Source organism: Triticum aestivum, chromosome 2D (assembly GCF_018294505.1).
Source record: "Triticum aestivum cultivar Chinese Spring chromosome 2D, IWGSC CS RefSeq v2.1, whole genome shotgun sequence".
NCBI lineage: Eukaryota > Viridiplantae > Streptophyta > Magnoliopsida > Poales > Poaceae > Triticum > Triticum aestivum.
Window position 1 is genome coordinate 357,431,872 of NC_057799.1, and position 12,028 is coordinate 357,443,899.

The following is a 12,028-nucleotide window of genomic DNA, read 5'->3' on the forward strand; positions in this document are numbered from 1 at the left end:
AGACATCATAGATTGCACTATATCCAATAAAGTACGGTTATGACGTTCGGACACACCATTATGCTGTGGTGTTCCAGGTGGCATGAATTTGTGAAACTATTCCACATTGTTTTAACTGAAGGCCAAACTCGTAACTTAAATACTCTTCTCCACGATCAGATCGTAGAAACTTTATTTTCTTGTTACGATGATTTTCTGCTTCACTCTGAAATTATATGAACTTTTCAAATGTTTCAGACTCTTGTTTCATTAAGTAGATATACCCATATCTGCTCAAATCATCTGTGAAGGTCAGAAAATAATGATACCTGCTACGAGCCTCAATATTCATCGGACCACATACATCTGTATGTATGATTTCCAACAAATCTGTTGCTCTCTCCATAGTTCCAGAGAACGGCGTTTTAGTCATCTTGCCCATGAGGCACGGTTCGCAAGTATCAAGTGATTCCAAAATCCCATCAGTATGGAGTTTCTTCATGCGCTTTACACCAATATGACCTAAACGGCAGTGCCACAAATAAGTTGCACTATCATTATTAACTTTGCATCTTTTGGCTTCAATATTATGAATATGTGTATCACTACGATCGAGATCCAACAAACCATTTTCGTTGGTGTGTATGACCATAGAAGGTTTTATTCATGTAAACAGAACAACAATTGTTCTCTAATTTAAATGAATAACCGTATTGCAATAAACATGATCAAACCATATTCATGCTCAACGCAAACACCAAATAATACTTATTTAGTTTCAACACTAATCCCGAAAGTACAGGGAGTGTGCGATGATGATCATATCAATCTTGGAACTACTTCCAACACACATCGTCACCTCGCCTTTTACTAGTCTCTGTTTATTCTGCAACTCCCGTTTTCGAGTTACTACTCTTTAGCAACTGAACCAGTATCAATTACCGAGGGGTTACTATAAACACTAGTAAAGTACACATCAATAATCTGTATATCAAATATACCTTTGTTCACTTTGCCATCCTTCTTATCCACCAAATAGTTGGGGTAGTTCCGCTTCCAGTGACCAGTCCTTTTGCAGTAGAAGCACTTAGTCTCAGGCTTAGGACCAGACTTAGGCTTCTTCACTTGAGCAGCAACTTGCTTGCCGTTCTTTTTTAAGTTCCCCTTCTTCCCTTTGCCCTTTTCTTGAAACTAGTGATCTCGTCAACCATCAACACTTGATGTTTTTCTTGATTTCTACCTTCTTCGATTTCAGCATCATGAAGAGCTCAGGAATTACTTTTGTCATCCCTTGCATACTATAGTTCATCACGAAGTTCTACTAACTTGGTGATGGTGACTAGAGAATTCTGTCAATCACTATTTTATCTGGAAGATAAACTCCCACTTGATTCAAGCGATTGTAGTACCCAGACAATCTGAGCACATGCTCACTAGTTGAGCGATTCTCCTCCATCTTTTAGCTATAGAACTTGTTGGAGACTTCATATCTCTCAACTCGGGTATTTGCTTGAAATATTAACTTCAACTCCTGAAACATCTCATATGGCCCTTGACGTTCAAAACGTCTTTGAAGTCCCGATTCTAAGCCGTTAAGCATGGTGCACTAAACTATCAAGTAGTCATCATATTGAGCTAGCCAAACGTTCATAGCGTCTGCATCTGCTCCTGCAATAGGTCTGTCACCTAGCGGTGCATCAAGGATATAATTTTTCTGTGCAACAATGAGGATAATCCTCAGATCACGGATCCAATCCGCATCTTTGCTACTAACATCTTTCAACATAATTTTCTCTAGGAACATATCAAAATAAAACAGGGAAGCAACAACGCGAGCTATTGATCTACAACATAATTTGCAAAATACTATCAGGACTAAGTTCATGATAAATTTAAGTTCAATTAATCATATTACTTAAGAACTCCCACTTAGATAGACATCCCTCTAATCCTCTAAGTGATCACGTGATCCATATCAACTAAACCATGTCCGATCATCACGTGAGATGGAGTAGTTTCAACGGTGAACATCACTATGTTGATCATATCTACTATATGATTCACGCTCGACCTTTCGGTCTCCGTGTTCCGAGGCCATATCTGTTATATGCTAGGCTCGTCAAGTTTAACCTGAGTATTCCGCGTGTGCAACTGTTTTGCACCCGTTGTATTTGAACGTAGAGCCTATCACACCCAATCATCACGTGGTGTCTCAGCACGAAGAACTTTCGCAACGGTACATACTCAGGGAGAACACTTATACTTTGATAATTTAGTGAAGGATCATCTTATAATGCTACCGTCAAACAAAGCAAGATAAGATGCATAAAGGATTAACATCACATGCAATCAATATAAGTGATATGATATGGCCATCATCATCTTGTGCTTGTGATCTCCATCTCCGAAGCACCGTGCTTGATCACCATCGTCACCGGCTCTGACACCTTGATCTCCATCGTAGTATCATTGTCGTCTCGCCAAATAATTGCTTTTACGACTATCGCTACCGCTTAGTGATAAAGTAAAACTATTACATGATGATTGCATCTCATACAATAAAGCGACAACCATATGGCTCCTGCCAGTTGCCGATAACTCGGTTACAAAACATGATCATCTCATACAACACATTATATCACATCATGTCTTGACCATATCACATCACAACATGCCCTGCAAAAACAAGTTAGACGTCCTCTACTTTGTTGTTGCATGTTTTTACGTGGCTGCTACGGGCTTAGCAAGAACCGTTCTTACCTATGCATCAAAACCACAACGATAGTTTGTCAAGTTGGTGCTGTTTTAACCTTCGCAAGGATCGGGCGTAGCCACACTCGGTTCAACTAAAGTGAGAGAGACAGACACCCGCCGGTCACCTTTAAGCAACGAGTGCTCGCAACGGTGAAACCAGTCTCACGTAAGCGTACGCGTAATGTCGGTCCGGGCCGCTTCATCTCACAATACCGCTGAACCAAAGTATGACATGCTGGTAAGCAGTATGACTTATATCGCCCACAACTCACTTGTGTTCTACTCGTGCATAGCATCAACGCATAAAACCAGGCTCGGATGCCACTGTTGGGGAACGTAGTAATTTCAAAAAAATTCCTACGCACACGCAAGATCATGGTGATGCATAGCAACGAGAGGAGAGAGTGTTGTCCACGTACCCTCGTAGACCGACAGCGGAAGCGTTATCACAACGCGGTTGATGTAGTCGTACGTCTTCACGATCCGACCGATCAAGTACCGAACGTACGGCACCTCCGAGTTCTACACACGTTCAGCTCGATGACGTCCCTCGAACTCCGATCCAGCCGAGTGTTGAGGGAGAGTTTCGTCAGCATGACGGCGTGGTGACGATGATGATGTTCCACCGACGCAGGGCTTCGCCTAAGCTCCGCAACGGTATTATCGAGGTGTAATATGGTGGAGGGGGGCACCGCACACGGCTAAGAGATCTCAAGGATCAATTGTTGTGTCTCTAGGGTGCCCCCCTGCCCCCGTATATAAAGGAGCAAGGGAGGAGGTGGCCGGCCCTAGGAGGGGGCGCACCAAGTGTGGAGTCCTACTAGGACTCCCTAGTCCTAGTAGGATTCCACCTCCCATATGGAATAGGAAAAGAGGAAGGGAAAAAGAGAAGGAAGGAAGGGGGCGCCCCCCTTCCCTAGTCCAATTCGGACCAGACCAAGGGGAGGGGTGCGGCCACCCTTGAGGCCCTTTTCCTTCTTTCCCGTATGGCCCAATAAGGCCCAATACGTATTCCCGTAACTCTCCGGTACTCCGAAAAATACCCGAATCACTCGGAACCTTTCCGAAGTCCGAATATAGTCGTCCAATATATCGATCTTTACGTCTCGACCATTTCGAGACTCCTCGTCATGTCCCCGATCTCATCCGGGACTCCGAACTCCTTAGGTACATCAACATACATAAACTCGTAATAAAACTGTCATCGTAACTTTAAGCGTGCGGACCCTACGGGTTCGAGAACTATGTAGACATGACCGAGACACGTCTCCGGTCAATAACCAATAGCGGGACCTGGATGCCCATATTGGCTCCCACATATTCTACGAAGATCTTTATCGGTCAGACCGCATAACAACATACGTTGTTCCCTCTGTCATCGGTATGTTACTTGCCCGAGATTCGATCGTCGGTATCTCGATACCTAGTTCAATCTCGTTACCGGCAAGTCTCTTTACTCGTTCCGTAACACATCATCCCGCAACTAACTTATTAGTCACAATGCTTGCAAGGCTTATAGTGATGTGCATTACCGAGTGGGCCCAGAGATACCTCTCCGACAATCGGAGTGACAAATCCTAATCTCGAAATACGCCAACCCAACAAGTACCTTTGGAGACACCTGTAGAGCACCTTTATAATCACCCATTTACGTTGTGACGTTTGGTAGCACACAAAGTGTTCCTCCGGTAAACGGGAGTTGCATAATCTCATAGTCATAGGAACATGTATAAGTCATGAAGAAAGCAATAGCAACATACTAAACGATCGAGTGCTAAGCTAACGGAATGGGTCAAGTCAATCACGTCATTCTCCTAATGAGGTGATCTCGTTAATCAAATGACAACTTATGTCTATGGCTAGGAAACATAACCATCTTTGATTAACGAGCTAGTCAAGTAGAGGCATACTAGTGACACTCTGTTTGTCTATGTATTCACACATGTATTATGTTTCCTGGTTAATACAATTCTAGCATGAATAATAAACATTTATCATGATATAAGGAAATATATAATACTTTATTATTGCCTCTAGGGCATATTTCCTTCACAAGCAGTATCCCCGCTTAGTACAAGTGAAGGCTAGCAAAAGGCTGGGAAGCGACCAACTAGAGAGCGACAACAGTCATGAACATGCATTAAAATTAACAGACATTGAGTACGAGCATGAGTAGGATATAATCCACCATGAACATAAATATCGTGAAGGCTGTGTTGATTTGTTTCAACTACATGCGTGAACATGCGCCAAGTCGAGTCACTTAATCATTCAAAGGAGGATACCACCCCACTATACCACATCACAACCATTTTAATAGCATGTTGGCACGCAAGGTAAACCATTATAACTCATAGCTAATCAAGCATGGCATAAGCAACTATGATCTCTAATTGTCATTGCAAACATGTTTATTCATAATAGGCTGAATCAGGAACGATGAACTCATCATATTTACAAAAACAAGAGAGGTCGAGTTCATACCGGCTTCTCTCATCTCAGTCAGTCCATCATATATCGTCATAATTGCCTTTCACTTGCACGACCGAACGATGTGAAAATAATAAGAGTGCACGTGCATTGGACTAAGCTGGAATCTGCGAGCATTCAATAAATAGGAGAAGACAAGGCAATATGGGCTCTTGGTTAAATCAACAATAATGCATATAAGAGCCACTTCAACAATTTAATCATGATCTTCTCCTATCGACCCCCAAAGAAAAGAAAAGAAATAAAACTATTTACACGGGAAAGCTCCCAACAAGCAAAAGAAGAACGGGAAATCTTTTTGGGTTTTCTTTTTAATTATTACTACTACAACAAGAAAAATGAAATAACTAAAAGCTACACTATTTTTTTGGTTTTTCTTAAGGTTTATTAAACACACAAGAAGAAAGCAAGAAAAAGGGAAAATAAACTAGCATGGATATTATAGTGAAAAAGTATGAGCACCGACATTTAGCAATGAGTGTGTGAACATAAATGTAATGTCGGTGAGAAATACGTACTCCCCCAAGCTTAGGCTTTTGGCCTGAGTTGGTTTATTGCCACGGATGGCCTGGCGGATATCCATAGTTGTAGTTGGGGTCGTACTGAGATGAAGAAGACTCTGACTGCCACTGGTTGGCAATCATATCCGGATCCCACTGGTAGTTAGACTGTCGTGGAGGTTCAAATTGTGGTTCCAGCTCCGTGGCTGGTGTAGGGTTCCGGTAGGCGTGAATGGCCACCAACGGAACGAGATACGGACCTTCAGATAAATTAAACAAGGAGGGAGCAGGCAAGGTAATAGTCTCAGGGTGATGTTTATCAAAGAACAATTTGTATTTAAGCGCTCCTTCCCTATTCTTAACAATAAAGTCATGCACTACCATACTCTTATAATCTAAATAAGCATTGGGCAACAATTTTTCTTCTTTTTCATAGTGCCTAATAGGTATGTTATAATGTGCAGCAAGGCGTGAAGCATAAATACCTCCAAAGATGGGGCCCTTTGTACGGTTCAAACTTAACCGTTTAGCAATAATACCGCCCATACTAACAGTGTTATCGCAGAATAAACCATGGAACAAAATGATAATATCAGGAACACTAAGGTTTCCGCAGTTTCCGTGACCAATAAAGCAACGACTAGCAAATATGGAAAAGTAGCGTAAAACAGGAAAATGTATGCTAGTGATTCTTGCATCGGAAACCTTCCTAGTTTCCCCCACAGTAATAGTATCAATAAACCCGTCCACATCTTTACGATGTGGTTCCTCTAAACTACCCTCAAAAGGTATTTTGCAAACCTTGCAAAATTCATCTAGTGGCATCTTCTTAACAACATCATATAAATGAAACTGTACTGAAGGAGGTGATTCCTTAGGATAATAGTAGAAGTTTTGCACAAAAGTATTGGTGAGTAAGAGATACTGATTGCGTTGGTCGTGGAGGAAGTCGGTGAGGCCTGCATTCTCAGCCAATTCATAAAAATCATCATAAATCCCGGCTTCTCTCAAGAAATCATTGGAAGGCCATTCACACGGCCGGACCTCTGCGGTGCGAGGCAAATTATATTTGGGCCTCTGTGCTTCTTCACTTTGCTTTTCCTTCGAGCTTCGGCTCGATGAGCCCCTCAAAAATCTCTTCATTATTTTCTGAATTTTTTTGAAATTTTTAGTAACTTCAAATAAAAATGAACCAAACTCAATAAAATTGATAGCAACTACTCCTACAAGTGCCTAGAGCCTATATCAAGCATTAGAACTACTTGGAACCATATAAATTTGACATGCAAGCTCAAGAACATGGTCACCTAGGCAGCACAAATTTGCAATGAATAAAGCACTAGAACAAAAACTAATTGGACCAATGGAGGAGTCACATACCAAGGAACAATCCCCCCAAGTAGTTTTGTGAGAGGTGCTTTGAGCAAGGAGATCGAAAATCGCAGCAAAATGAGCTAGAACTCGTGCTTGAGCTGGATGGTGATTTTTTTTGGGAGGAAGAAGGAGTGTGTGGGTGCAGGAATAAGTGGAGGGGAGCCACCATGGGCCCACGAGGCAGGGGGCGCGCCCTCCACCCTCGTGGCCAGGTGCTTGCCCCTCCTGCTGTGTTCTCAGTGCCAGATATTCTCAAATATTCCAGAAAAATCATATTCCATTTTCAGGGCATTTGGAGAACTTTTATTTTCAGGGTATTTTTATATTGCACGGATAAATCAGAAAACAGACAGGAAAATACTATTTTTACTTTATTTCAACTAAATAACAGAAAGTAAAAGGAGGGTACAGAAGGTTGTGCCTTTTAGTTTCATCCATCATGCTCATCAAAAGGAATCCACTAACAAGGTTGATCAAGTCTTGTTAACAAACTCATTCCGAATAACATGGAACCGGAGAAATTTCGAATAACACTATGTTACCTCAACGGGGATATGCACATCCCCAATAATAAGAATGTCATATTTCTTCTTGACCGTAGGAAGAGGAAATTCAAAACCTCCAAAAATAATTGATGGAATTTTTCCAATAGAATTGATACTATGGAGTTGAGGTTGTTTCCTCGGAAAGTGTACCGTATGCTCATTACCATTAACATGAAAAGTGACATTGCCTTTGTTGCAATCAATAACAGCCCCTGCAGTATTCAAAAAGGGTCTTCCAAGAATAATAGACATACTATCGTCCTCGGGAATATCAAGAATAACAAAGTCCGTTAAAATAGTAACGTTTGCAACCACAACAGGCACATCCTCACAAATACCGACAGGTATAGCAGTTGATTTATCAGCCATTTGCAAAGATATTTCAGTAGGTGTCAACTTATTCAAATCAAGTCTACGATATAAAGAGAGAGGCATAACACTAACACCGGCTCCAAGATCACATAAAGCAGTTTTAACATAGTTCCTTTTAATGGAGCATGGTATAGTAGGTACTCCTGGATCTCCAAGTTTCTTTGGTATTCCAACTTTAAAAGTATAATTAGCAAGCATGGTGGAAATTTCAGCTTCCGGTATCTTTCTTTTATTAGTGACAATTTCTTTCATATACTTAGCATAAGGATTCATTTTGAGCATATCAGTTAATCGCATACGCAAAAAGATAGGTCTAATCATTTCAGCAAAGCGCTCAAAATCCTCATCATCCTTTTTCTTGGATGGTTTAGGAGGAAAAGGCATGGATTTCTGAACCCATGGTTCCCTTTCTTTACCGTGCTTCCTAGCAACAAAGTCTCTCTTATCATAACATTGATTCTCTGATTGTGGGTTATCAAGATCAACACCAGGTTCAATTTCTACATCATTATCATTACTAGGTTGAGCATCATCATGAACATCATCATTAACATTTTCATTAGGTTCATGTTCATTACCAGATTGTGTTTCAGCATCAGAAATAGAAATATCATTTGGATTCTCAGGTGGTTCAGCAATAGGTTCACTAGAAGCATGCAAAGTCCTATCATTTTTCTTTTTCTTCTTTTTAGAAGAACTAGGTGCATCAATATTATTTCTCTGAGAATCTTGTTCAATTCTCTTGGGGTGGCCTTCAGGATACAAAGGTTCCTGAGTCATCTTACCAGTTCTAGTAGCCACTCTAACAGCATAATCATTTTTCTTACTATTCAATTCATTGAGCAGATCATTTTGAGCTTTAAGTACTTGTTCTACTTGAGTGGTAACCATAGAAGCATGTTTACTAATGAGTTTAAGTTCACCTTTAACATTAGCCATGTAATTACTCAAGTGTTCAAGCATATCGGAATTGTATTTCAATTGTCTACCAAAATAAGCATTGAAGTTTTCTTGTTTGACAATAAAATTATCAAACTCTTCTAAGCATTGTCTAGCAGACTTGTAGTGAGGAATATCACCTTCATCAAATCTATAGAGAGAATTTACCTTTACTACCTGTGTCGGGTTATCAAGACCATGAGTTTCTTTAATAGGTGGAGGATTAAGATCACAAGTTTCTTCAACATGCGGTAAATTAAGGCCATGCATTTCTTCAATAGGAGGTAAATTCTTAACATCTTCAGCTTTAATACCTTTTTCTTTCATAGATTTCTTTGCCTCTTGCATATCTTCAGGACTGAGAAATAGAACACCTCTTTTCTTCGGAGTTGGTTTAGGAATAGGCTCAGGAATTGGCTCAGGAAGTGTCCAATTATTTTCATTTGTCAACATATTATTCAATAGAATTTCAGCTTCATCCGGTGTTCTTTCCGTGAAAACATAACCAACACAACTATCCAGGTAATCTCTGGAAGCATCGGTTAGTCCATTATAAAAGATATCAAGTATTTCATTTTTCTTAAGAGGATGATCAGGCAAAGCATTAAGTAACTGGAGAAGCCTCCCCCAAGCTTGTGGGAGACTCTCTTTTTCAATTTGCACAAAATTATATATATCCCTTAAAGCAGCTTGTTTCTTATGAGCAGGGAAATATTTAGCAGAGAAGTAATAAATCATATCCTGGGGACTACGCACACAACCAGGATCAAGAGAATTAAACCATATCTTAGCATCACCTTTTAATGAGAACGGGAATATTTTAAGGATATAAAAATAGCGAGATCTCTCATCATTAGTGAACAGGGTGGCTATATCATTTAATTTAGTAAGATGTGCCACAACAGTTTCAGATTCATAGCCATGAAAAGGATCAGATTCAACCAAAGTAATTATATGAGGATCAACAGAGAATTCATAATCCTTATCAGTAATACAGTTAGGTGAAGTAGCAAAAGCAGGGTCAGGTTTCATTCTAGCATTAAGATATTGCTGCTTCCATTTAACTAATAACCTCTTGAGCTCGTATCTATCTTTGCAAGCTAAAATAGCTAAAGCAGCTTCTTTTTCAAAAACATAACCCTCAGGAACAACAGGAGATTCATATTTATTAGGGGGAGAGTCTTCATCATCACTTTCATCAATGTTATCAGTTTCAATAATTTCATTCTCTCTAGACCTAGCAAGTTGTTCATCAAGAAATTCACCAAGTGGCACAGTAGTATCAAGCATAGAAGTAGTTTCATCATAAGTATCATGCATAGCAGAAGTGGCATCATCAATAACATGCGACATATCAGAACGAATAGCAGAAGCAGGTTTAGGTGTCGCAAGCTTACTCAAAACCGAAGGTGAATCAAGTGCAGAGCTAGATGGCAGTTCCTTACCTCCCCTCGTAGTTGAGGGATAGATTTTTGTTTTCTCGTCTTTCAAGTTCCTCATAGTGACCAGCAGATATAAATCCCAAGTGACTCAAAGAATAGAGCTATGCTCCTCGGCAACGGTGCCAGAAAATAGTCTTGATAACCCACAAGTATAGGGGATCGCAACAATTTTCGAGGGTAGAGTATTCAACCCAAATTTATTGATTCGACACAAGGGGAGCCAAAGAATATTCTCAAGTATTAGCAGTTGAGTTGTCAATTCAACCACACCTGGATAACTTAATATCTGCAGCAAAGTATTTAGTAGCAAAGTAATATGATAGTGGTGGTAACGGTAGCAAAAGTAATATTTTTGGGTTTTGTAGTGATTGTAACAGTAGCAACGGAAAAGTAAATAAGCGAAGAACAATATATGAAAAGCTCGTAGGCATTGGATCGGTGATGGAGAATTATGCCGGATGCGGTTCATCATGTAACAAGCATAACATAGGGTGACACAGAACTAGCTCCAATTCATCAATGTAATGTAGGCTTGTATTCCGAATATAGTCATACGTGCTTATGGTAAAGAACTTGCATGACATCTTTTGTCCTACGCTCCCGTGGCAGCGGGGTCCTAATGGAAACTAAGGGATATTAAGGCCTCCTTTTAATAGAGTACCGGAACAAAGCATTAACACATAGTGAATACATGAACTCCTCAAACTATGGTCATCACCGGGAGTGGTCCCGATTATTGCCACTTCGGGGTTGCCGGATCATAACACATAGTAGGTGACTATAGACTTGCAAGATAGGATCAAGAACTCACATATATTCATGAAAACATAATAGGTTCAGATCTGAAATCATGGCACTCGGGCCCTAGTGACAAGCATTAAGCATAGCAAAGTCATAGCAACATCAATCTCAGAACATAGTGGATACTAGGGATCAAACCCTAACAAAACTAACTCAATTACATGATAGATCTCATCCAACCCATCACCATCCAGCAAGCCTATGATGGAATTACTCACGCACGGCAGTGAGCATCATGAAATTGGTGATGGAGGATGGTTGATGATGACGATGGCGACGGATTCCCCTCTCTGGAGCCCCGAACGGACTCCAGATCAGCCCTCCCGAGAGGTTTTAGGGCTTGGCGGCGGCTCCGTATCGTGAAACGCGATGAATCCTTCTCTCTGATTTTTTTCTCCCCGAAAGTGAATATATGGAGTTGGAGTTGAGGTCGGTGGAGCGTCAGGGGGCCCACGAGGTAGGGGGCGCGCCCTCCACCCTCGTGGACAGGGTGTGGGCCCCCTGACGTGGCTTTTTCTACCAGTATTTTTCTTATTTTCCAAATAGATGTTCCGTGGAGTTTCAGGTCATTCCGAGAACTTTTGTTTCTGCACATAAATAACACCATGGAAAGTCTGCTGAAAATAGCGTCAGTCCGGGTTAGTTCCATTCAAATCATGCATGTTAGAGTCCAAAACAAGGGCAAAAGTGTTTGGAAAAGTAGATACGACGGAGACGTATCATGCTTCTATCCGCTTCTATCCACTTCCACACGGATGAGAAGCGGACCATGACTTGGATGACAAATGGGAAGAGGATGACTGCTGAGTGGAAGGAGTTCATGGATCTGTTG